The sequence below is a fragment of the Arvicanthis niloticus genome, chromosome 7 (assembly GCF_011762505.2).
Source record: "Arvicanthis niloticus isolate mArvNil1 chromosome 7, mArvNil1.pat.X, whole genome shotgun sequence".
In the NCBI taxonomy this organism is placed as follows: Eukaryota; Metazoa; Chordata; class Mammalia; order Rodentia; family Muridae; genus Arvicanthis; species Arvicanthis niloticus.
The window spans coordinates 70,774,303-70,799,809 of NC_047664.1; the positions used below are offsets into that span (position 1 = coordinate 70,774,303).

At 37.1% G+C, this 25,507-nt stretch overlaps 1 non-coding gene across 1 annotated transcript; it reads right to left on the minus strand.

Moving 5' to 3' along the window:
- Nucleotides 1-1,289: 1,289 nt before the first annotated feature.
- Nucleotides 1,290-1,417, minus strand: LOC117713233 (small nucleolar RNA SNORA17). Its single transcript, XR_004607407.1, has one exon. It is a non-coding gene; the product is annotated as a small nucleolar RNA SNORA17 (small nucleolar RNA).
- Nucleotides 1,418-25,507: the final 24,090 nt, after the last annotated feature.

Here is a 25,507-nt window from a genome sequence, read left to right on the forward strand (position 1 = left end):
GCGTGCATGCATGTGTGTGGAAGTATATAAATTAAATGATGATAAACAGATGAAGAATCTAGGGGAAAAAACCCATTGTGCTGGGTAGTCTTCTATCAATTCGACACAAGCTAGGATAATTTGCGAATACTATGTCCCCCCTTGTGAACAATCCCTTCAATTTACATGAAGTTGATTCAAAACCTCAATCAATAGACACATTTTCATGTTTTCATCTTAGAGCTCAGTCAACTGCAGGTAAAACTGAAGAACCTAAAACCATAATTAAGGAAGGATGTATGGATTATATATGTGGGTTGTAAAGACTATGACATATGGAGATGTAAAACCCTTAAATTATAGGTTTGTAGTAGCAAAACAAGCGAGAGGAGGGTGACAGAGTACTGTGTTGGCAAAGCTATAATTTTTCATAAAGTACAAACACTAAGTCTAAGAAGGATGTCATCAGAATTAACCTTTGCAATTGCTCATCTAAAGCAAATCTGAATAATTATATGCTTAGTGTTAATTATGCTATTTAAGGAAAATAGGCCTAATACTAAGATTTAAAAGTAGAGACGGTGCTACTGTTTTAAAATAAATAACAAAACCAAGTCTCAATGATACGTTGTTTATACAGAATCTGCTTATTGTGAAAATGTGATGTCAGCAGGTTAAAGTGTAAGGATAAGAAAATCTACACTATGCAATTGGTAAGAATTGATAGCTGATGTGAATATATTAAAATAACACAAAATGCATCTCAAGACAACTACCTGAAAGAAATAAGATCCTTTTTTTTTGTGATTTCCTAGAGATTAAAGGATCAATGAACCAAGAAAGCATATAAATCATATGCATATTATTAGGGGCATATGCTTAATAATAGAGTGTGAGCTATAAACATCATGAACAAGGACAGAAAACACCCCTAGCAGATTGGACTGGGGGCAAGCCTGTGGGGAACTGTTTCGATTGATGATTGTTGTAGGATTGCCTAGCTCACTTCTGGCAGTGACATCCCTGGGAAGGTGGTCCTGGGTACACCCCAGAGATGTTGAGAAACCTATGAAGAGTGAGTCAATAAATGGTGCTCCTCCATGGCCTCTGTTTCAGGTCCTGCTTCCGGGTTCCTGCCTTGAGTTCCTGATCTAATTTCTTAGCCCCTTGGACCATAAGCCACTCAGTCCCAGAAGGAATTCTTCTGGTCTCTAGCTGGCTCCCCATCTTGGGAGTTGTTGGGGCCTGCAGGGAACAAGACCTGCATGGTGCTGCACTGGTGGTCATCTCAGGCTTGTTTTTATCCAGTGGATGTTAGGTTACTCAAGATTCAGATGTTCATAGGTTAGAACACTGAGTGTAGAATGACGTTTCTCTTCTCTGGAACCTACTATGCCTATTAAGCACACCAGCCACACTTGCAGCGCAGAGGGGCAGGTTGCAGTATATTCTTTATAGAGACAATAGCTCTTCTCTACAAAGGGTTCTAGGTGTGTTCTCGGTGTTTTTTATAAGTAGAAAATAGTAAATGTTATCAAATACCAGAAAAAGTAGTAAGAATGGGGAATAATTCTCATAAACAAATACTGTGGATTAAAGACTGAAGCCAAAGCTACAACTACGATGCTGTTGTTACTACTTAACTGTACATAGGTGCCATTGATAGGATTGTTTAATGCAGTTTTGAATGTTCATGTTCCTTCCTGGACAATTGCTATTACTACAATTATCTTCTCAAATGTGGCAAAAAAGGAGGTGCAGGGGGACATATCACCTAAATCCTTGAGCCACTGCAGGTGACTTTAGTTGGAGACTCAGGAAAATTACATGTTTGTCACCTAATCCTGCCTGCTGCATGTTCTTGTGTGTGCATTCCGAGAGATGATTACCTGCCCGTTGTCCTGAATCTCTCCTTCTGATTGTAGCCCCTAAGGGAATGATTTCTTGTCTACACTACTGGGTTTCTCCACACAGCCCTGAGCTACCCTGTAAACTGAAAACATAATATTAGTTACATACAGGTATTGCTCAAATGTCCTGTAACACAAATCCCAATATTCTTATCAAATGCTGGGATCCACATCTTCCCAAATCTTTTCTAGGTTTGCTTCCTAGTCATTCTTCCTTTGTTTGTTTATGTTGATACATCTCCTACCATTTATCTCTCTTTGAATTCAATGTTTCTGGCTCACCAAAGCAGTATTTATGACAAGACATGGTGATTCTTGTCACGTTGCTCTCCACAATTAGTGGATTCCTGCTGATGAGGGGTCAAATGCTTTAAGATCTTTAGATTTAAAACGTTACATATTCTTCTTCTTCTTCTTCTTCTTCTTCTTCTTCTTCTTCTTCTTCTTCTTCTTCTTCTTCTTCTTCTTCTTCTTCTTCTTTTTTTTTAGCTTTTTTAGTGTAATCTCACACCCTTGCATTTAAATAAACTAACTCTAATTCCAAAACTCCCATTTATAATTTTTTTGTAGACTTGAAATCATAGCCATCACAAAAAGCTGAAGTGACCTTTGTATTCTGCCTTATGAAAATCAAACAAACTGGCATTAAATAAGTTCTTTAAGGTGACTGTGTCCAACATGGCCATCTGTTCCCAACTTACCTCATTTTAATTTACTGTTTCTCTTTCGGCAAACAGATAATGAAGAAAGGAAATGGCAGGGGGGAGGAGAAAGGATACAAACCTATACTTAGAGTTCAGAGAGGCAGGACCAAAATAACCCTAGCTCTTGTGTTCTTTTCTACCTACTCACAGGTGGGATGGTGTCAGACTGGGCACTGTTTGTCTTCTTGACTTTTGGTGACTCCTTTTGGTGTCATTAAAGGAGAATGAGAAGTGACAGTATCTGTTTCAAATGTTTCAAATTGGGCAGAGTTGCAAAGTGCAGCTTAAATAAACCCAGGAATATACATACTAGGAATCTGCATTAGTATATTAAATACAGAGAAAGCCAGTATGGGTAGCCCTTACTATTTCACATGCCTCTTCTCTTTGCCAGTGTTTTCACCAATAGCTCCCAGACTATTTTTAAATACAAACTACCAAATCATTGACACATTTTCTGAGGATAGGTGAATCTTTAATCCTTCATGATATGCCTGGGATTATGCCTAAAGCACAGCTTTTATATGGCCAGGCTAAAAATACAGTAGAAACTATGAAAATACAAACATTTTCTCCCTCTCTCCAAACCTTATGACTGTCACCTTATGTCTGGGGTGAAACAACCATAATATATAAGACATTTCCAACTAACAATCTAACATACTTCTAAACAAATAAATGTGTTTATTTGGGAAATAATCTGAGGAGACTTTTTTGTTGGTATGCATGTATGTGGAGAGAGAGAGAGAGAGAGAGAGAGAGAGAGAGAGAGAGAGAGAGAGTTTCGGTTATACAATTCAGTGGTACTAGATACAATTACAATTCTGTGCAAACTTCTTCATTATATACTTCCAGAAATGTGTGCTATATACCCATCAAATAATGTCTGTCTATTCCCTCAGCTTCTGGAAATGGATGTTATTTATCTATTTTATGAATTTATTTTTATTGGTTACTTTATTTATTTATATTTCAAATGTTATCCCCCTTCCCGGTTTCCCCTCCGCAAACACCCTATCTCACCCCTCCCCTCACTTCTATGTGGGTGTTCCCCCAACAACCCACTCACTCCTGCCTCATTGCCCTAGCATTCCCCTATGCCAGGGCATCAAGTCTTCACAGGACCAAGGGCCTCCCCTCTCATTGATACCAGATAAGGCCATCCTCTGCTATATAGGCAGCTGGAGCCATGGGTCCAGCTCTTTAGTTGGTTGTTTAGTTCCTGAGAGCTCTGGGGGGTATGGTTGGTTGATATTGTTGTTCTTCCTATAGGGTTGGAAACTCCTTCAGCTCCTTCAGTCTTTCCCCTAACTCCTCCATTGGGGTCCCCATGCATCTATTTTGGTATGTGTTGTAGTTATAGTAATATGTATTTTTTTTTTGTGGCTGGCCTATTTCTAACTGTATGTTCTCCTGTTAACAGGTTTGTACATGTTTCTTCTTGTACATGTTCAGAGAGTTTCTTGCTTTTTAAGACAGAATAATAATAGGCCAAATGGCTATGCCACATTGTATCAGTTGAGGCTGATTGGGTTCTCACTCTCAGCTTACTTTTCATAAAACTTATATGCACATTAGTGCCCCTACTTTTTGCTTTCAATTTGGGAGTATATTTCTATAGAAGTGAAAATGTTGGATTGTGAGACAATCCTGTTTTCTTACCAATCATGCATAAGTATCCTAAATTCATAATGATATTTCCTTTTTAGTATTATGTATTTTCCTGTGGGGAAGTACACTCACATATATGATAATAATTTACTAAACATTTATATTCACAGGATGTTAGCAAGAATCAAGGAAAGACAAGATGTCAGATGTTAGATGTCAGAATTTCTTTTCTCTCTTTGTTTCTTTCTTTGCTTCTTTATTCCTTCCTTCCTTTCTTTCTTTCTTTCTTTCTTTCTTTCTTTCTTCTCTTCTTTCTCTCTCTTTCTCTCTTCCTCTTTCTTTCTTTCTTTCTTTCTTTCTTTCTTTCTTTCTTTCTTTCTTTCTTTCTTCTGAACAGAATATCTGTGTATCCTGGTTGGCTAAACTTGTCAGGCTGACCTCAAGCTCATTTAGTTTAAATATTATCTATCAGTATAAATTATTTACATTCATTGGTATTTTAATATCTTATGGGTCCTTGCGTATTATACAAATTCTAACATTTATATATATATTGCAAACTATTAATTTTTCCATGAGGTTGTCAGATGAAATATTGTATTCTCATTTAATATGTTCAATGTGTAACAGTACTTTAGACAGATAAGACAAGTAGACTAATTGTAGTCATTATCTTTTTAATGCTATCTAAGTAATAAAACTGGGTTATGTGCTTAACATGCATTGTATATGACATAGAAAATATTATGTTTGTATTAGGGATAAAGAGTTCAGACTGACTAAGCTACATCCCTCACTCTTTGGCTATTTGTAGCTTTCTAAGTCTTGATATGGCCACCTGATGTGATCTCCATGTTAACGTCATTGCTAACCAACTTATTCTCAGCATCCCCTCCGCAAATTGCTGGTAGACAGAAAATGTCAGCAGTAAACTGACATCATTTTTTTTTCTGGACATCATTCATGTGCAAACAAACTGGGCATACTGGAAGCAACAGTTTACTTTCAGTTCAATGCTAGTAGCTGGACACATGCTTTACAGGGTAAAAGTCATGATCACATGCCATAACATAGAGAAATGTCCCACCACAGAGGCCTAGAAAACACCTTATGCTAATATATATATTATAAGAACCATATATATATGTATGTATATATGTATATATAGGCATTTTGACTGTATTATGCTTACCTACCAAATTCATGTCTAGTGCCCATGTAAACCAGAAGAACGAATTGGAACCCCTCGAACTAGAGCTGTGGATAGTTGAAGACCAGCATTTAGAGTAGATGCAGGGAATTAAACCTCAAAATCCACGGAAAGAGTAGCCAGCTTTCTTAACTGCTGCAGCATCTCTTCAGCCCTGATTTTAGTACTTTTTAATTAAAATCTTAATTTGTAACAGCCAAAAATTATACTCAAATATTAATCCTGGGTTCTTATTTGAACAAATTACAATTTTTTCCTTTCATTCGCTTTCCTTATCTTAGCCATCCTCCCCTACCCCTTTCTAACCTACAGAGTTGAAGTGAATAATTTTAGTTTTTTTCAGAAGTATCAATGCAATAAACTACCATTATGGTCTCTGGAATCTACTAAATTCTTTGGAGACACAGTTAGTCTCATTTCTTATTTATGTTTGATTCCCCCTCTTCCATACATTGAAATAACAAGATAGAAATAGCACTTATAGATTAGTAAGTCAGCTTTCCTGACTTACAGCAACTAGCTATGTGTCAGGGCAGGTTGGTTTTTGTCAACTTAACATGAACTAGAGATGTTACCTGCATCAGCTTGGCATGTGCCATTTTCTTGATTACTGACTGATGTGGGTAAGTGCCACTTGTGAGAAAGCATGTATGAGAACCAGGCTGAGCAAGTCATTGAACTATGCTGCTAAACAGCGCCCCCTTGTGGTCACTACTTCAGCTCCTGTCTCCCTCCAGGTTGTTGCTTGAGTCCTTGCTCTGACTTTTCTCAGTAATGAACTGTGAAATGAAGTGTAAACCAAATAGAATCTTTTTCTTTCTAAATTGTTTTTGGTCAACATTTAGTGACAACAACAGAAAGTAACTAATATGGTGTCTGGCTTATATATGCTATGTTTGTATTTAATGGAGACAAAAAGGTAACAATATAGAAATAACACTTATGTTTATAAAATGTTTTAAACATAAGCCCCTTATGTTTAAAAATTGATCAGCTTTTTTTTCAGAGCATTTGGGTAGGTATTCACAGATGCATAAAATTTCATCTATATAATTCATAGTTTCAAGAAAATGAAGAAGAACCCGTGGCTTCAAAGGACATTCGTTTTTATTTTCAATGAAATGAGGGTTCTATCCTTTTTGTAGAGCCCTTCAGAGACCTCACCTACATATAGTCAGCAGTACCTCTACTTGGCTTCATCCTGAACACAATTCTAGAAGTGGCTTCTGAAATGATTAAGAGAAGGGAATGCAATTCTTTTATGTATAGGCTGAGTGATCTTTAAAAAGCCATAACTTATTTACTGCTTTTTTCCTCACTGTTAGAATAAGCAAACAAATGAGGTCTGTGTCACATGACTGAGGACAGAAAATGTGAGTGGCAAAGTTATCAGTCATTAACATTTAAAACTACAGATTGGGTAATGGCATTACCTCACAAATGTTAAAGAACTCCTCACAAGTGTTATTCCCTTACATCCAGGTAGAAGAAAGACAGGAAGGATTAATTTACATGGACCTCCATGCTGCCCAATTTCTAGTGCTCTTAGATAATGTATGATAGTATAGTCTTCCCAGGTCTCTGACTTTTACATAGCACATTGTTAAATTTCTCCATAATTACATGTGTTAACCTTTCAAAAATATCCTTTTGTATACATATGTATTAAGACTTGTGGTTATGTTTCTCTAGGAAACTCTAATACCCTTGAAGACATATGTATATGTATGATATGTATGAAATCAATCCATATTCAAAATCCATATTCAAAAATTTGTGAAACTGACAGACGACCTACTAATCTACCCTCAATCCTTATTTTTATCCCAGTGTTCAGCTAATTCCCCAATGAATATGGGAAACAAAAGATCATCAAAACTGTTATCTTAACAATGTGTGACAAATATGATATACAGTTTAAGACTAACTATATTTAGGCGTCCAGAGGACTAGCCCTGTGTCATGGATAACATATAAGATAGACAAATTACTAAACTATTTTTGCTATTCTTTTATCTGATTCTGAATATATAAGGTTCTACAAAACTGTGAAAGTGAGTAGATAGTTCTTTGATAAAAATATCAGAAGTGAAGGAATCCAGTGTATGAAGGACATATCTCAGGGAATTTGCTATGATAAATGTAGAAATTTCCACAAATCACAAATTGTTTTGCCCATATGACACTGTTAAAAGTGATTGCCAATGTATCTGTATTGATTTTTGAGACAGTTTCACACTATGTGTCCATGGCTGTATCCTCTCTATAGAAATCAAGGTGGCCTTAAACTCATAGAGATCTTTCCTGCCTCTGCTTCCTAGGTGATAGGATTGAAGGCACAAGAAACCTTGTCTGGCTTGCAAAGAACTGTAAATACTTTTGTATTCATATGTGCCAAAAGACAAAATTCAAATCTAGAAGTTAAATAACTTCTAGAATTAGGACAGGTCTAAAACTTTGGCCAGTTTGGGAACTAATAAATTAGCTTTCTATAGATACTGGCAGAAGACATGGACTCCTAATTCTGAGACAGGGGGTTTCATTTCCCTGAGCTCAGCAGGGAAATGGTTCTATATTCTGTATGATTGCCTTGACTTACCACCCACTGAACTCCATCAAGCTATGTGGATGTAAACCAACAGCAATGCTGTGCCTGCAACCTTTTTATAATGCTGGTGACAGACATCGTGCTCAGGAAGCATCACAGTCTTAAAAGATGGCTTCAGGGAAGCCTGCCTAATTAATTCCTCTGTATTTGGAGTTGTTGAGGATGAGATGCTTTAGATTCCTCTAATATATGTAACAATTGTTAGAGAATAAGATTGGCTTTTATCCGATATTCTCATTGGACTAAAGAAGATTGGTTATTAAATTAATCCAAAATAAAGTTCAAATTTAAGATTTTTACAGCCTACCTTGCCTTCTCCAGCTGCCATTTCAATAAATGCTTATATAAAAGATGTTTTTATATTATCCCTTTACATTTCTGATAAAGGTGAAAGATTTACAGATAGTAAATTTATTCATAATTTTTAAGAGCCCATGAAGCGATATTTGTTAAAAATAATTGCTTCAGAAAATGGTTAATTGTTTTATATAAATATTGTTGTTGCTTTAATACAAAAAAGTAAGAGGTTAAATCTTTTGGTGTGTATTATTCATTGTATGATACTTTATTAGTGGATTTCTCTAAAGAAGTTTTTTCTGCAAGCCATTGCTTCAATATAACGAGCTTTAAAAATATTTTTAGGGTACTTGTTACTTCAAAAAAGATTCAAAGACAGTGTCTTTCAATATTTGAGACAAGTTGGACTAGAGAAAGGGCTCAGCCGTTACAGGCTGGACTTAATTTAAAATATAAAGGCTGAACTCCCAGCAACCACATGGTAGCTCACAACCATTTGTGGTGGGGATCTAACACCATCTTCTAGCCTGTGAGTGTACATGCAAAAGAAAATGGTTTACTTTTAATCTTGATTTGCTCTTAGTGATTTTTAAAAGTTGTTAAGAGATATTATTTGGCTAAAACCTCATTTTAAGCTTACCATAGGAGGATTTAAACCTCTGTTTGATATTTTCAAAGGGATGTAAGTCCTAAATTAAATCATATATATATTTTCTTGAGTTTAACCTGCTTCAACACAATTAAATTATGTGTTGCAGCCACTGTTTAGAATGTTAAAAAAGGGTGTATCTGCCTTTGTCTTGTTGAATGGTCTATTTCATGAAGTGCAGAATGTTTCGGCTACATGATCTAATATCTCTAGCCATTTGAATAACATTAACATTAATAAGGTGTTTAAGAATACATCTGCACAACCGGTGTTGGTGTGTGTAGACCCTCCATTTTTCTTTATGTTATCCAACTTTCAAAATAATTCTGATATCTTAGATTGTAAGAATGTTACATGCTTTTAGCACAATGCTGGAATGGATCACTAGACCTAGCCTTGGTTGTGCATGTGCCTACCTTTGTGCCCATCCCAGTACATCGTTATGGAGACTTAAAAGAGACTTTGGTCAATCAGAGAGTTGATTTACTCCAGGCCCATGTGGAGCAGCTCACGGATGTGGTTCAAATAAGCTGCATGTCAGCAACCCCACATCTAGGTATTACACCTCTGAGATTTGTGAATGATACATTCATTTAAAGCCATAATCTTTCTGCTTATTTAAAAGGAAAGTGGAATGGGAAGTTGGACCAGGTGCAACACCAATTGCAGATCCAGATTTCGAGCCTTGTTGGAACACGAGTGGAACCCGTTACCCCTGGAGATTTTACTTCTTGAATTTCTTCTGCCTTTTCTTTCTTTCTTTCTAAAAGGGAAGGTAGGCCTGTTTGATTCAGCCCTATGTTGTGGATTAGTGTTCATAGATGGTTGGTCTGTAAGCTCAAAGCCCAACAAAAACGTGACAAGGTCGCTTTAAGCCCAATTACTCGCAGCCTTGGAGCAAGCATCTCTCCCTGAAATTTGACTATCTAGGCTAAGAAAGTAGCCGATGACTGAGACCCTCAGTCGATGCACCCCAAGGGTTCAGCCCATTGCACTGGGTCGATGAGAGGTCTAAGTCCAGCCAGCCCTTGCCTAAATAGCTGTGGTACCTGAATAGTAGGCTGACAGCCCTTGCACTCCTGGGAGCTATACTCCATTGCACAGGGACGGGTGTCAATTCCTCTTTACTTCCCCTTAGCCCTTGCACCCAGAGGACTTGTTTCCATCGCACCTGGAAGGGTAAGGGAAAATCTTCGGGCTATAAGCTCTTGATCGCTTATTCCCCCAAGATGGAGTTTGCTTGATCGGGCTTGAGTTCGAATCTTGATTGGTACTGCATTTGATAGGCAAAAGGCTGTTTCATATTAATAATTTAAACAGGGAGAGATGTTGGGAGCTGCAGTCAGTATGTGCCATTTCAAGATGGCGCTGGCCTTGTGTCTTCCCAGCAGTAAACAAGTAACTGCGCAGCTGCAAAGGCAGAAAACCCGCCAAAGTCACTGGCCAATTCCGAGGCATAATATTGGGTGGTGAGCGAACAGCCAATCAGAAGTGAATACGTCACCCTAGGGTGTATTTAAGCTAGGCCCCTTCCTGTTTTTACCCCTTCCCTGTCCATCCGCGTCCTTTTCCTCGTGTGTGTCACAGAGTAAAGCCTCGTTTTGCAGTAACTACCCGAATACTGTCTCTCGTGTTTCTCTTCCAGGCGTGGGGTGACACGGGAGGCGCGCGTTATAAGAAGTGAAAATTCTGGAGCTAGTGATGCCTCTAAGCTCAAAGGTCAATGAACCAGGACTTAAGATGGCTATGTCTCTTTTCAGTCACCTGTACTCTTATTCCTGCATGTCTGGACTCAGGTATTTCTTAAAATTCTGCCTGTAGTGAGCATCCGACAGTATCAATGTTTTACGCTTTTAGTGGAAGATGAACTCAAACCAAATACAGATTAACTCTATCTGTTCTAATCATATTGACAATATACATATTATCAACATAATTAATCCACATACACATTAATCCATAAACATGTGGATTCCTTGAGAAAATTACATTGTAATTCTTTATTCTTTTTCTACTCTTCTGTTATATATTATATCCAGATTGCAGTTTTCCCTCCCTCCTCCCATCCCATTTTCTACCTCCTCTTTCCCACCCAATCTATTCTTTCTCTGTTTCTTTTCAGATAAAGGCAGACCTCCCATGGATGTCAACTGTAGAAGGCATATCAAGTCGTACACCACCCCTCTTATTAAGACATGTGGAGCAACATCATAGGGGGAAGAGAGGCCTAAAAGTAGACAGCAACACCAGAGACAGCTTCTGCCACCACTGTTAGGAGTCTCAAAAAAGACCAAGGTACACAACTATAACATGTATACAGAGGGACTATGTCAGACCCATTCTGAGGCTGAAGGCAGGTTTGTGTATTCTAACTTTCTTTTTAAACCCTTTTAATTACATGCAAGTATTTAGGTCAGTTCTAGGTTGAGGAACCAACAATATAATAGATACAAAAAGTCAAGGAACAAACAAGACAATATACAAAGTCAGCGATTACTCCCTTCCATGATCATTCTCATGATCGCTGTTTCTAAGGGTTCATCAGGATGACAAAAATACCTGAGCCTACTTCCCTGTCCTAGCCCACAGTCATATCCATGCCTGAGGGCTACTTCTTTGTCCTAGCCTAAGACTTGGATTTTTGACTAAAATTACTTTTCTGTTTTAGCCTAAAATTAGATTCCTGACTGAACTTACTTCCTTGTCATGGCCCAATGTCAGATTCCCATCTAAAGCCCATTTCCTTGTCTTTGGCCAATGTCAAATTCCTGCCAAACAGCTCCAAAAGTTCTCTACAGATCGCTGTATAATTACACACACACACACACACACACACACACACACACACACAAACACACACACACAAACACACACACACAAACACACACACATATTATTTTGTTATATAATATATATTGTTATATAATATATATTATATTTTGTTTACTCTCATTATATCAACTCCTTTACATGCTACCTCTCCCTTTCAAAGACTCATGACATTTGGTTATGTTTTGTGATCCACTTAGTTTAACCAGGGCCATCTGTGTGACTGTTGGACTAGTTATTAGTGCCTGTTGAGTACATGACTGAACGAAATACTGCCCCCATTTTCTGAACCTATCACTAGGAAATAGTGTAGTAGTGAGGGGGAGGGTCTCCTGAGCCCTTCCCCCATTCTGTATTGTTGTTGATGGGCCTGATCTTCTATTGACCTGATGTAGTTATCCATAATTCCTGAGTTTGTGATTGTGTTGACTGTGTATTGCTCAAGTGATAACATTTCATAGAGATTTCTGCTCCTATGATCTTTCTATCTCTTTTACGGAACCTTGAATGGATGGTATAAATAAATATCTTATATAGGGTTGACCTCTCAACTCTCACTTAATCTTACTGTCTTGGAAAACCATAAGTCTTTGCCTTTAGTGAAGTTCACAGGTTTCTCTAGTTCATAAACACTATGTCAGTCTAGATGAGCAGTAGAATTAAATTTCTTTCTCAGTTCTCCAACCCTCACCACCATATGCATGGACTTTAGAATGGGTCTGCAGCAGCAGGTAACATTCCTCTTTTGTGAAAATTGTTTAAATCTAATTAGATATGCTAGTGTAGTGATCAGTGAATGGTTATACAATTATTTATTTACATGTATTTACAAAATATTATGTAAGATCACATGTTTTCCAGAATTTTCAACATGTGTGTGCTCACATACTTTGATATTTTTCTTCAGTGACTTGACACTTTATAGTTCACTTCATCTTCATTTTCTACTTTGTAAAATTGTGACCAGCCAGAGATGATAAATTATGGTCTTTTAGGGATGTTTCAGAAAATATGCACAGACCACAGTCTTCTAGAACCTAGGTATATGGTTTCTCAAGAATGCCTTATTCCTATTTTTCTTGCATTTTAAAAAATTCCAAGATTGCATTTTATTAGTCTGTTATTTGCTTGCTCCAACAGATATTGTTGCCTAACAGCTGTGATACATTTACCAATATTTGTTTTTGAAAAATGCCCTGGAGATAGTGTTTGTACCATGGGTGCTTATATAAAATAAAGATGACAAGATGAGTTAACATTCCAGTATGCAGCAGTATTTGAACTTAGAGGGTAATAAAAAAAGGAAAGGACATAAATGAGGGACAAAGGAATATGTTAGAGCAATCCAGGGAAAGTCAGAGTAAAGAATTGTAAGCAGATGCTAGGATATTATTTACATACACAAAATTGACAAAGAAGAAATAAAAACTATCCCAGGCAATCCCTCTGAAATAAAAGAAAAACTCTTCATCTCTATGAAAATGCTAAGAGAGTCAAATCTATTTTTTAAATATGTATTTTATGAAGCTTTAGTTCCTTTTCTTATACCTTATAGATGAGTGGTTTTACATTTACTATAATTGTTAAAATTTGGTTCTAATGGGCATTTTAAAGGTGTAGCAGAGGAGTAATAATTGGGAATCTTTTAATTTCAGAGTTAGATATATTCATAAAGATTCAGCTCTTTTCCTTCAAGAATTGCTACTTAAATGCTGTAAGCCGTTGGCTAATTTCTAGACTTCTTACGGCATTGCTCTTGACAATTTTTGCAAGTGTTCATTTTGGGGTTCAGTAGAGTTATTTTAATGTTACAGAAAAAAATATGTGATCATATCTTAGCTAGAATTCTTTTCAGTCCTCTTTTTATCTCACAATGTATTTTATACAAAGAAGTTTAACTAGAGTATAAATGTGTAAATCAGATCGTACTACCTCACTGATTAGAACTTTAATTGCGTATCATAATATTTGGAATAAATTTTATGCCTCTGAGTATAGTTGCCAAAACAGGTTGGTTTAAGAGTCTTCAAGCAACAATTAGGTATGTGGCACCACTGTGAAGTTAGTACCTATATCAAACCCATTGCTTTTACTGGGAAAGATTTGGGCTATTTGGTTTAATTCTGGTAGTTTTTGTGATGGAACTCTGTCTTTTCTGTTATTTTCATTCTTCTCTGGTCTTTTACATTCTCATTTCCCTCTGGAAGCTACAACTCCCTGCTTTCTGACCTTCCCAGAGCATCAGGAACCATTTATACTCACATCTCAATTTAATTTTATTGTTATAGTCAAGGGGATTGGAAGCCATAATTTTTTCAAGGAAAGAACTGCTGTCCAAATGTGAAGAGTTCAACAATCAAATAACTCAGTATTCAGTTTCTTCAGAGTCAGACTTGGCCACAGGGAATAACTGTCCCTGAGATAGTGCATTCTTTTGGTAGATCCTATCTAGCTGTGAATAAAGTAGATGTATACAGTTCATGTAAGAAAGTATGACAGGCAGTTTCCCCCAGAGCTCTTTGTTGTACTGCGTAAGGCTTTGTTGACTTGCAGAATCTATTGTACTTTATATTCTTTTGAGTTAATTTTTTTCTATTCATTTCCTTCATAGCTGTTGGTCCCTAATACATATTTTTAATTTCTAGGTTATATCTCAGAAATAGAGTCATTTTCAAGAAACTTAATCTTTCACCATTGGGATTAGTAGTATTAGGAAAATCCAACAGATAAAATGTGGTTAATTCTTAAAATTACCCGGTGATGGATGAAGAAGTTTTTCTAAAATGAAGAAATCTATTAGAAGATTATGAAACACAAATGAATAGCAGCTGTAGAAGTAGTGAGTTTATATGGCTGAAGGTAAGTGTAATGATGCATACTAAAGCTAGGAGACGTATCGGGCAAAAGAAAGCTAGACATTCAATGTAAATGGCTCTCTGGTTACTCAGAAAGAAGCTGGTACAACTTCTGAGAAGAGAGTGAAGAAATGAAAGATGAAGGGCAGAATTTCAAAGATGACGGAAAAGCCATCAAAAGAGACTTTATTACATCCAGATTAGAATGTTGATAAGGAAAACTGATACCCTGACTTATAGAATGGAAAACATCTAGATGAAGTTTTGTGATTTGTTTCCCTTCAGACTCCTCTGAATAGAGTAAAACCATGGGTGGAGCATGGCTCTTTCTATTCAGACCTTCCTTGGGTCGTTTTGAAAGATTAAATGCAGGACAACCATATTATCCACCTCCAAAGTCTGCCCTAGCAATCCTCCTAGCAATTTCTTTCAGGCCTATACTTAAGAAAAAGTAATATCTACTAGAATATGAGTAAAATATGTATGCTAGCAAAGAAATCAATCATAAAACACAGGGTGCAGAGAGTGGCAGATGCTGTAGAGGTGGAAACCTGGTTTTGAATGTGAGTGATCATAGTGTTCTTACAAAAAAATTCTATAAAGAAATACATATTTATTTGAGTGTATAAAACTGAATTGTGGAAGGCCCCAAGCATTGTGGAAACTACTACTAAGATTGCTCCAACAAGTACAGGATAATTACTGAAACATGCTGAGTCAAGTTGAGATGTCAGACTTTAGATGCCTGACGGTGTGGGAAGATGAGAAGTGGCCATGCTTACAGTATTACGTATGGCTCCCAAATTCTTCAGATGTTGTGATCCATAAGACAGAAAGCTCAAGGATATAAAGTATCAATATTTCTCAAAACATTTGGTAGTATAACTGTGGTGGAACATAGTAAGGGCATTAACAACTGTGTGCCTTCCTATAATAGTAGTAAGAGGACTTTCAACATTTAAAGGACTGATAGCTATGTTTCACCAGTAGACATTTGTGAATGTCTTTGTTATAGATGATTGATTGGTAGCTCAAGGGGCTTTGCCTATAACCTATGATTTTTATTTAAACATTAATCTCAAAAGTAAGAATATATGAGTATCTGACAACAATAATGAAAAATATGCAACCAAAAGAGTAAATGAGAATAGTTAGAGGGCAGGCCAACAGTATCAATTAACAAGAAGGCTAAATTTTCAAACAAGGATTCCACAGGCTCAAGAAATTATATAGACAAAAATAAATATCACAACCTAAGCCTTATAAATGCCATTAAATTATAATGAATCCCAACAATAACTCATCATAAAATAGAAGAGGTGAATACAAAGTTGAGCACAAAGTAGTTGGAAGGAAAATGAAATTTGCTATAATAGGTTGCCAGGGTTCCGATGGCAACCACTACAAAGAGTTAGATAAAGGAATGAAGGAGCTGAAAGGGTTTGTAACCACATAAGAACAACAATATCAACCAATCAGACCCCCACCCCAGAGCTCCCAGGGACTAAACCAACAACCAAAGAGTACACATGGAGAGACCCATGGCTCCAGCCTTATATGTAGCACAGGATGGCCTTGTCAGTCATCAAGGTGAGGAGAGGCCCTTGGTCCTGTGAAGGCTGGATGCACCAGTGTAGGGGAATGCCAGGGCAGGAAGGTGGGAGTGGGTGTGTGGGGAGCCAACAGAAGGCAGCTATCATCCTTGCAGCCATCTTGAGCCATATACCCTGACAAGAGATTTGGTTACATTAGCCTACAACAGCTGAGCACACTCTGATAACATCTTGTTTTAGATACCAGGATTTTCCCTTGGGTGTGTGAGACTTAAAGGTGTGATTTAGAGCAGAGACTTAAGGGCATGACTTAGATATCAGATTTAGGGACAAGACCTAAGGGCATGACTTAAAGGCGTGACTTAAAGATATGGCTTAGAAGTGAGACATATAAAAGGCGAGAGGCAGACAGAAGAGTAGAGTACAACTTGGAACAGAGAGTTAGTTATTAGACATTAGGCAGTACAACTTGGAACTAGGAATTAGGTTAGAGAGTACAACTTAGAGTACAATTTGGAGTAGGAATTAGGCATTGAGGAAGAAGACACTTGGACTAGAGAACTCAGAAGGAGGATTATTAGGTATTAGGCACTTGGCACTTGGAGGAAGAATTAGGCATTAGGTATTAGGCACTTAGCACTTGGAAACAGAACTTGGAACTTGGAGGCACTAGGGACTAGGAACTAGGAACTTGGACTAGGAAGAGAGACTGAAGAATAAACGGGATTGAATCACACTCTGTCTGGTCTCCATTCTTCGAGTCTGTCCTCACACTCTCTCTCTTGCTGAATCCCGACTGGAGCAGCTTGGGGCAATGCAGGCTCTAACAGTTTAGCCCCCAAGGCTTTTGGCAGTGCGGGTCCCAACATTGATAGAATGGTCTGAGACATTTTGGTCCCCAAACTTGGGGCACATCGGGCTGCAACATGGGTGGGTGGGTGGGAGTGCACCCTCATAGAATCAGGGGGAGGAGGATGGGATAGGGGTTTTTGGAGGGGAAACCGGGAAAGAGAATAACATTTGAAATGTAAATAAATAAAATATCCAATAAAAAAAGAAAAAAAAAAAGATCTTATTCAGTTCATTCTACTGCTGTGTCCCTGGAAGAAGAAAGAAGGAAATTTAAAAATCTGGGTTACATATGCATCTGATTGATTTCAGATCAGCAACCACATTATTACTTAGCTGGAGGATTATTTGTGTGTGCGTGCACAAACACCCATTCTTAGAAGAAGGTCTGGGGTAAAGGCATAGGTGAAGACAGGGGAGTGAGTGAAGTCTGAGGATTATGTATTGCTTATAGTACCTACCAGTGAATATCCTCCACAACTGAAGGAACATCAACCCATTGAGTAGACAAATATGATCTAGCCTAGTGTCGATCTCTCAGGATTTCTTCTTAAATATTAAAATATTGGGAAAATATTTTCACAAATAAAGAAGTAACATTGTAGTTACATAGAAGTATGTCTAGATCTTAAAATCAAAGATTTTCCATTATAAAGACTGATGTAGCTGCTATAGCCTCAGCACAACGTGTCTGCTGGCAATAGTTAGGAGAACTCAGAATCCCTAACAGAGACTGCTCATTGAAAAGACCAACCTTTCCCTTGGTGAATGTGGACTTGATGGATTTCTCCACCCTGGAACATCTAGCAGTTTGTTCATACAAACCCATGTACTGGTTATGAACTTCCCTTTCTAAGCACAGAAGTTTAAACAGCAAACTGTTCAAAGACTTAGAGGATATTTCATTCACTGACATATGATTATAAATAAACTTTCATGAGATTATGCAAAGGAGGGCAGCGGAAGGGGACCATTGCTACAAGAATCTCTGTCATGTCTCATGCTGATTCACTTAGAAACTGAAGTGGAACTGAGAAATTATTGGAGCAGCTTATTGAAAATGTAGCAGATGTGCTGAGTTTTCCATGAAGATGAGATATTATCCTCTAAGGTGTGCTGTGAACATTCAAACAAAGTGATGCCTATCTATTACTTTTAATTACTCTGTTAATTACTTTTATTATTTTCTTCTTTTGGGGGGGTTTACTTTATATTTTAATTTGTACCTTAATAAAACTATTATTATTATATAAAACAAATTATTATTATTTTATTTTTTATTGGTTATTTTATTACATTTCAAAGTTATCCCCCTTTGTGGTTTCCCCTCTGAAAATCTCCGTCCCATCCCATCCCAGCTGCTATGAGAATATTCCCCCACCTACCCACCCATTCCCAGTTACTACCCTGGCATTCCCCTACCCTGGGGCATCAAGCCTTTATAGGACCAAGGACCTTCCCTCCCATTCATACCAGAGAAGGCCATCCTCTGTTACATATGCAGCTGGAGCCATGGGTTCCTCTATGAGTACTCTTTTGTTGGTGGTTTAGTCCCCATGAGTTCTGGGGAGGAGTCTGATTGGTCGATATTGTTGTTCTTCCTATGGACTTGCAAACCACGTCAGCTCAGCTCCTTCAGTCCTTCCCCTAACTCCTCCATTGGGGTCCCCTTGCTCAGTCTGCTGGTTGGCTGCAAGCATCTGCACCTGTATTTGTAAGACTCTGGCATAGACTCTCAGGAGAGAGCCATATCAGGCCAAGCATCTGCATCTGTATTGGTAAGGCTCTGGCAGAGCCTCTCAGGAGACAGCTATATTAGGTGAAGTATCATGTTTCCTGTGGAAACAATGTAACCCTTCTACAGAAAGAAGAATCCAAAGAGTAAGAAGAGTGGTGCCTCATGACATTATTTTCAATAATTGAGTCATGCAATTTGTATTCCTTCTTTTGACATTTCTGAGTTCTGCAGATGTTGAAGAACCAGTTTGCTGAGGAAAGACATTTGCAGGAAAAAGGTCTCATTTTTTTTTAACACTAAACAACTAACTAGTATGTTCTCTTGAGAAGACCATTTCTACTGCTCTCATCTTTCCTTAGATGCCAGTAGTTCTTTGTATTGGATTGAGACTCCTTGAGCTTTCTCCAGTCAACTTTGACATGTCCATTTTCTGTCAACCTTGTTCAGCCCTTGCTGTTATGTTGATGAAATGGAAAATTCTGCCTCATGCTGGAAACCTAGCTAAACCATGATAGTGAAGTCATGGTTATTGGTTTACCAAACCATCAAATCTATAACAGCAATCTATAAACATTTGAAATGTAGTCTTCACCCCTAGTCACGGAAATGTCTCTTTGCAAGTTGGAGACTACTACAGAAAACCTTAACCAACAAAACCACAACATTGTACAGCCCATTCACACTGGCTACAACTACAAAACACTCCTACTGTAAGACTCAGGAAAAATTGCTGAAGAGGCAATGGAAATATTTTAAAAAGCAGACGATCAGGGAATTTGTTGTGAGATCGTGCCTCTTAGTAATATCAGAAGCTACACGCAGTAACTTATTTTAGTCAAATTGTTTATAGCACAGCACCACTCCTAAACACTAAAAGTATGGCTTTGTATTCTGCATACCCCAGAGAAAGTGACTAGAGTACATAACTTAACATGTCCCTTTCTTAGTTGGTCTTCCAATTCTAGAGTAGAGTGCTTGGCTCTAATTTCTTTTCTGACATCAAAGTGCTGGTAGCAGTCCTTATTTATTTCTAAAGATAAGAAGCTTTATATAGCAAAAAGAATCTAGAAAATAAATCAAATAAACTGTTTTTACTGTTGAATACTTCCAAAATATTATTCACTTCTTTTTTTGTTTTGTGAAACAACTTACATTGCCTTCTTAACAGCTATTTTGAATGCCTACAAATAAACAACAGGTGAAATAAAGACTACTCTATTTCAGGGTAGCAATTAGTGGTACTTGTATTTGTTCTAATAAAAATCACCAAACTACTGCTCAGACTTGGCTCGGTTTTGATGGAGGAGATTGATTTCTTGGCAATATTTTCAATCCTTGTGACCCATGCTGACAGCAGCTGGGTCAGAAATACACTCGGCATTGCTCTTGTGCATGGCAGTTATAGTTGTGACCGTGTTAATTGCCATCCTGTCTTATAACACAATGGGAGCACTACATGGTACTGAGAGTGATTATAGCCTTGCCTTCTTCAGAACGACTTTATTGGAAGCCATGAGTAATTTGTAATTAAGGAAGAAGTTCCAATCATCCTTTCTTCTACCATAAAATTCTATTTTCTTTTATTTTAATTCAATATCCCACAAGTCAGTTAAGTCTGGGAATGAGATTCTAAAATTCTTTTGTTCTGTGGCCTGCAATAGTTTGGGAAGAGAAAATGCATTGCAATGGAACGTCACTATTTAAACCTTTAAAGACGTGAAGAAAATGCATCTTAATGCAAAAATAATTCGTTTTTATCTTTTCTTCACAAGATATATTTTATTTTTTGCTATGTCCATATGTTTGTGTCTATGTGTTAGAATGTTCATGTGTGAGCTCAGCTGCCCATAGTCTAGAAGAGGTTGTCAGAGCCCCTAGAACTGTCACTGCGGATATTTGTATTACCCAAGTTGGCTGATGGGAACTGAACTTTGGTCCTCTGCAAGAGCAGTATAAACTCTTAACTACTGAGCCATCTTTCTAGTCCCTGTGCTTTGTTGTTTGCCATATTATTTCCTGTAGGAATGAATGAAGCATGAATTATAACTTAATGAATCATAATGGAGAAAATAAACAACCATGAAATCATTGTGGAAATCACGGTGCACTGTACCAGCAGGATAGGCAAAATCTCGCATGCATTCAATAGCAATCATTAAACTGCTGTCAATGGGATGATATTCATTTCATCCCATTGCCCAAGGTAAGCACTTTGAACTTTTTAATATATTTACTCTTCTTTTGAAGTTTTCAATTGAGACACAAATTCTAACATGTATCAATGCAATTTAACTCATAGAAATGAATTAATCCAATAAATATTTTAGTTTATCTCTGTTCTTTGGCTGGACGTTGATAGGGAGATTAACATTTCATTACAGTGAACTCATTTTTCACAAATTTGATCACTAGAGCATTCATAAACTACCTTCCATTTTAGTGTTGGTGTATATTTGGACATAGTCCAGTTTGATCCAATTTGTATTATTTAATAAACAGTAAGCAAATATATTACCATGCATATGCACATATGCAGAGTAGAATTTTTGTTTTAATGTGTGCATATGTTCAATTCTACTGCCGTGTTCCATGTTATCCCCAGAATGGGTTAGCCCAGTTTAAAAAATAACTCTCACTATCTTTGCCATCTGTCTCCATTCTTCATGGTTTTATCGGTCCCTGCACATATTGAGATTCGTTTATCTCTCATGGCATGACACTTTCCACTCATACATCTGTGATGGCTTCTCAGACTAAAAGGCTTTCATACATTTGCTGTCTGCTAGGAACGTCCTCTTGTGAAGATTTCATTCAGTTTCTTACCTTTCTTCTTGATTAGCTTTTATGTTTTGAAACATAATCCCTCATATATTCAGATATGTGCATTGCGTTTCTCCAGTATATGATTTATCTTTTTCTTTTTTCATGATACTTTTTAAAGGATATACAGTTGTAATTTTTTGTGGCTAAATTTTCTATTTTTCTTATATTTTACTTTCTGGTATTTCATTTAAAAACTTTCATATTCAAAGGCCATCCATGAAGACATTTTGCTATATTGTGCCCTAAAATACTTAATTTATATATGTATGATATAAAATTTATGTATTTATGTATGTATTTATGTATGATATAAAATAAAGGAGTATTTCACTTTCCTTCAAATTTTATTCAACTATTTCAGAGATCATTTCATTTTTCTATTTGAATAACTACTTAACGTTTATGACTTTCAACCTAAATTTTAGTATAATTTATAAGTTCAACACACAGAGAATTATAACTTTAAGGAATCTGTAGAAGGTTAAGAATAATTTATCTCATTTGTATTATGAAATACAAATTGATTATGTCATTCCATAAGTAAATACGTTACATACCTATTTTAATTTAGGCTTCATTAATATTTCTTGATAACATTTTATTATTTCTTATGTAGATTTCCTATTATGTTATTTAATTGTTATATTTTGTAATTTTGATACTTATTGCAATAAGTGCATTTTAACACTTTTATTTTCTGGTCACTTTTCTTTTTTGTTGACCTACACATTGACAACTTCTGTAATTTTTTTATTTCTAAAAATGTACATAAAGACCACTTTGTATTTCTTGTAAATAGTGACATATGGTATAAGAGAGTAGAATGCTGGTTAGAAGCAATGACTTTCTGATGTTCTAGCTCTGCCACATGTTCATTAGATCACATAAACTTGCACTCTGTTATTTTACTAACTAAGCCATCACAACATCACATGCCTTATAGGCTCTTTTGAGCTTTAATTACACACTTAGCTGGATGAGCATCCAAGGGGTCTAACGAGCTGTGGTTTGAAAACCAAGAAATATGGCTGAGGAGATGACTCAGTTGATGGAGTTTTGCCAGGCAAGCAAAAAGATGAAGTTTTGATTCCTATCACACATACAACAAACAAAACAACAAAAAACAAAACAACAACAAAAACAGGTTCAATGATGACCTGTAATCTTCATGCTGGAGATGGAGATTCTGGTCTTTGGATCCTCTGGCTAGCCAACCTCAGAGAATCAATTAGCTTTAATTAAAGAACCTGTCTGGATATAAAATGTTGAGAGTAATTGAGGAAAACACACCACAATAAATTCTGACATCTAAAAGCACATGAATGGACAGGCACACTCATATACACATATGAACGTAGTCACTAATACATATCACATGTACACATGTGAACTATGAATACATGTGTATATTTATTTAAAATAAGAACTACTTAATGATTGTTTTAGTTTTACAGAAAGAAAAGTTGGAAATACAGCATTTTATACTTGATTTTCTGTATTATTAATATGACCTCATAAAATTGCAAAGCTTCTGTAAGGCAAAGGGCACTGTCAATAGGACAAAACAGCAACCAACAGATTGGGAAAAGATCATTACCAGTCCTACACCCAATAGAGGGCTAATATCCAATATATACAAAGAACTCAAGAAATTAGACTCCAGACAACCATATAACCCTACTGAAAATGGGGTACAGAGCTAAACAAAGAATTCTCAACTGAGGAAACTCGAATGGCCGAGAAGCACCTTAAGAAATGATCAACATCCTTAATCATCAGGGAAATGCAAATCAAAACAACCCTGAGATACCACCTCACACCAGTCAGAATGGCTAAGATCAAAAACTCAGGTATTAGTAGATGCTGGCGAGGATGTGGAGAAAGAGGAGCACTCCTCCATTGTTGGTGGGATTGCAAACTGGTTCAACCACTCTGGAAATCATTCTAGCATTTCCTCAGAAAATTGGACATAGCATTACCTGAGGACCCAGCTATACTACTTCTGGGCATATATCCAGAAGATGCTCCAACATATAACAAGGACATATGCTCCACTATGTTCATAGCAGCCTTATTTATAATATCAAAAGCTGGAAAGAACTCAGATGTCCCTCAACAGAGGAATGTATACAAAAAATGTGGTACGTCTATACAATGGAGTATTACTCAGTATTAAAAATAATGGATTCGAGAAATTCTTAGGTAAATGGATGGAACTAGAAAATATCATCCTGAGTGAGGTAACCCAATCACAAAATAACACACATGGTATTTACTCACTGATAAGTGGATAAGCCCAAAAGCTTGAAATAGCCAAGATTCAACTCACAGACCATATGAAGCTCATGAATAAGGAAGACTAAGTATGTGTGGATGGTTTGGTCCTACTTAGAAGGAGTAACAAAATACTCAAGGAAGCAAATATGGAGACAAAATGTTAGACAGAAACTGAAGGAGGGGCCGTCTGGAGACTATTCCACCTGGGTATCCATCCCATGTGCAGTCACCAAAGATAGACACTGATGTTGATGTCAGGAAGTGCATGCTGACAAGAGCCTGATATAGCTGTCTCCTTAGAGGTCTGCCAGAGTCTGACAGATTCAGAGGCAGATGCTCACAGTTAACCATTGATATGATCAAGGGGTTCCCAATGGAGAAGTCAGAGAGAAGACTGAAGGCACTGAAAGGGTGTGTGGCCCCATGAGAAGAGCAACAATACCAGCCAACCAGAGCTCCCCAGGATCTAAACTACCAGCCTGGGAGCACATAGGGAGGGACCCATGACTCAAGCTGTATATGTAGGGGAGGATGGCCTTGTTGGGCATAGGTGGGAGAAGAGATCCTTGGTCCCATGAAGGCTGAACACCGAGTGGGGGGAATTTGAGGGTGGGGAGGTGGGAGTGGGGGGTAGGTGGGGGCACATCCTCATAGAAGCAGGACAAGGGGTGATGGGATAGGAGGTTCCTGGGTGGTGGGGGGAATGGGGTAAGGGGATAAAATCTGAAATGTAAATATAATATCTAATAAAAAAGAAAATAAAAATATAGATTTTTCACAATCAGTAAATATATGTGCATATGCATGCACTATTAACTAAATCCATGTATATATATACATTATTACTATGTAAAGTCTATGTTGATATTTGTTAGCTTTCAACTAATATTTTAACCATGCCCATGCTCTATCCTGGATACCACGTTGCATTAGTTACCATGTTTCTTGGAACTACTCAAGGCTGTGAGAATCATTCCAACTTTTTTTCTGTGTTTTCTATAATCTTGAAAGTTCAGCATATTGATAAGCTGTTTCATATGATGTGCTTCTCTATGAATTCTGTAAATATTTGCCTCAGGCTTAGACTGAGATTTGTGGGTGTTTGGTAGAAAACTACAGAGGTCAAATTCCATTTTTATCTTATCCTCTCAAGCATAATATTATCAACATGACTTCGCATTATTATTAACCTTGATCACATGGCTAGATGCCAGAACTCATTGGTTTTATCCATTCTGGTCAGATCACTCAGCCACCCTTTTACTTCATGCTTTGTAGACAGAAATTACAAGGAGCAGAGAATCATGCTATACCATTTTGAGAGGACAGTATCTATACAAGTTATTAGAATTACTTTTCTTGCTCACTTACTTATAAACCATATATACTTATATTTGTATAAATTCAAAGGAATTTATTTATACTGTGAATTCTTTAAAAATTTTTATTACATTAGCAAATACTTATTTTAAGTGTGTTGAAAAGTCTGCATGGCAATTCTCTAAGTCCATTCTCTCATTCTACCATGTGAGTCATGGGGATAAAATCAAGTGGTTGGACCTAATTGTATAGTGCCCTAACATGATCAGCCTTACATAGCTTACATTGTATTTGG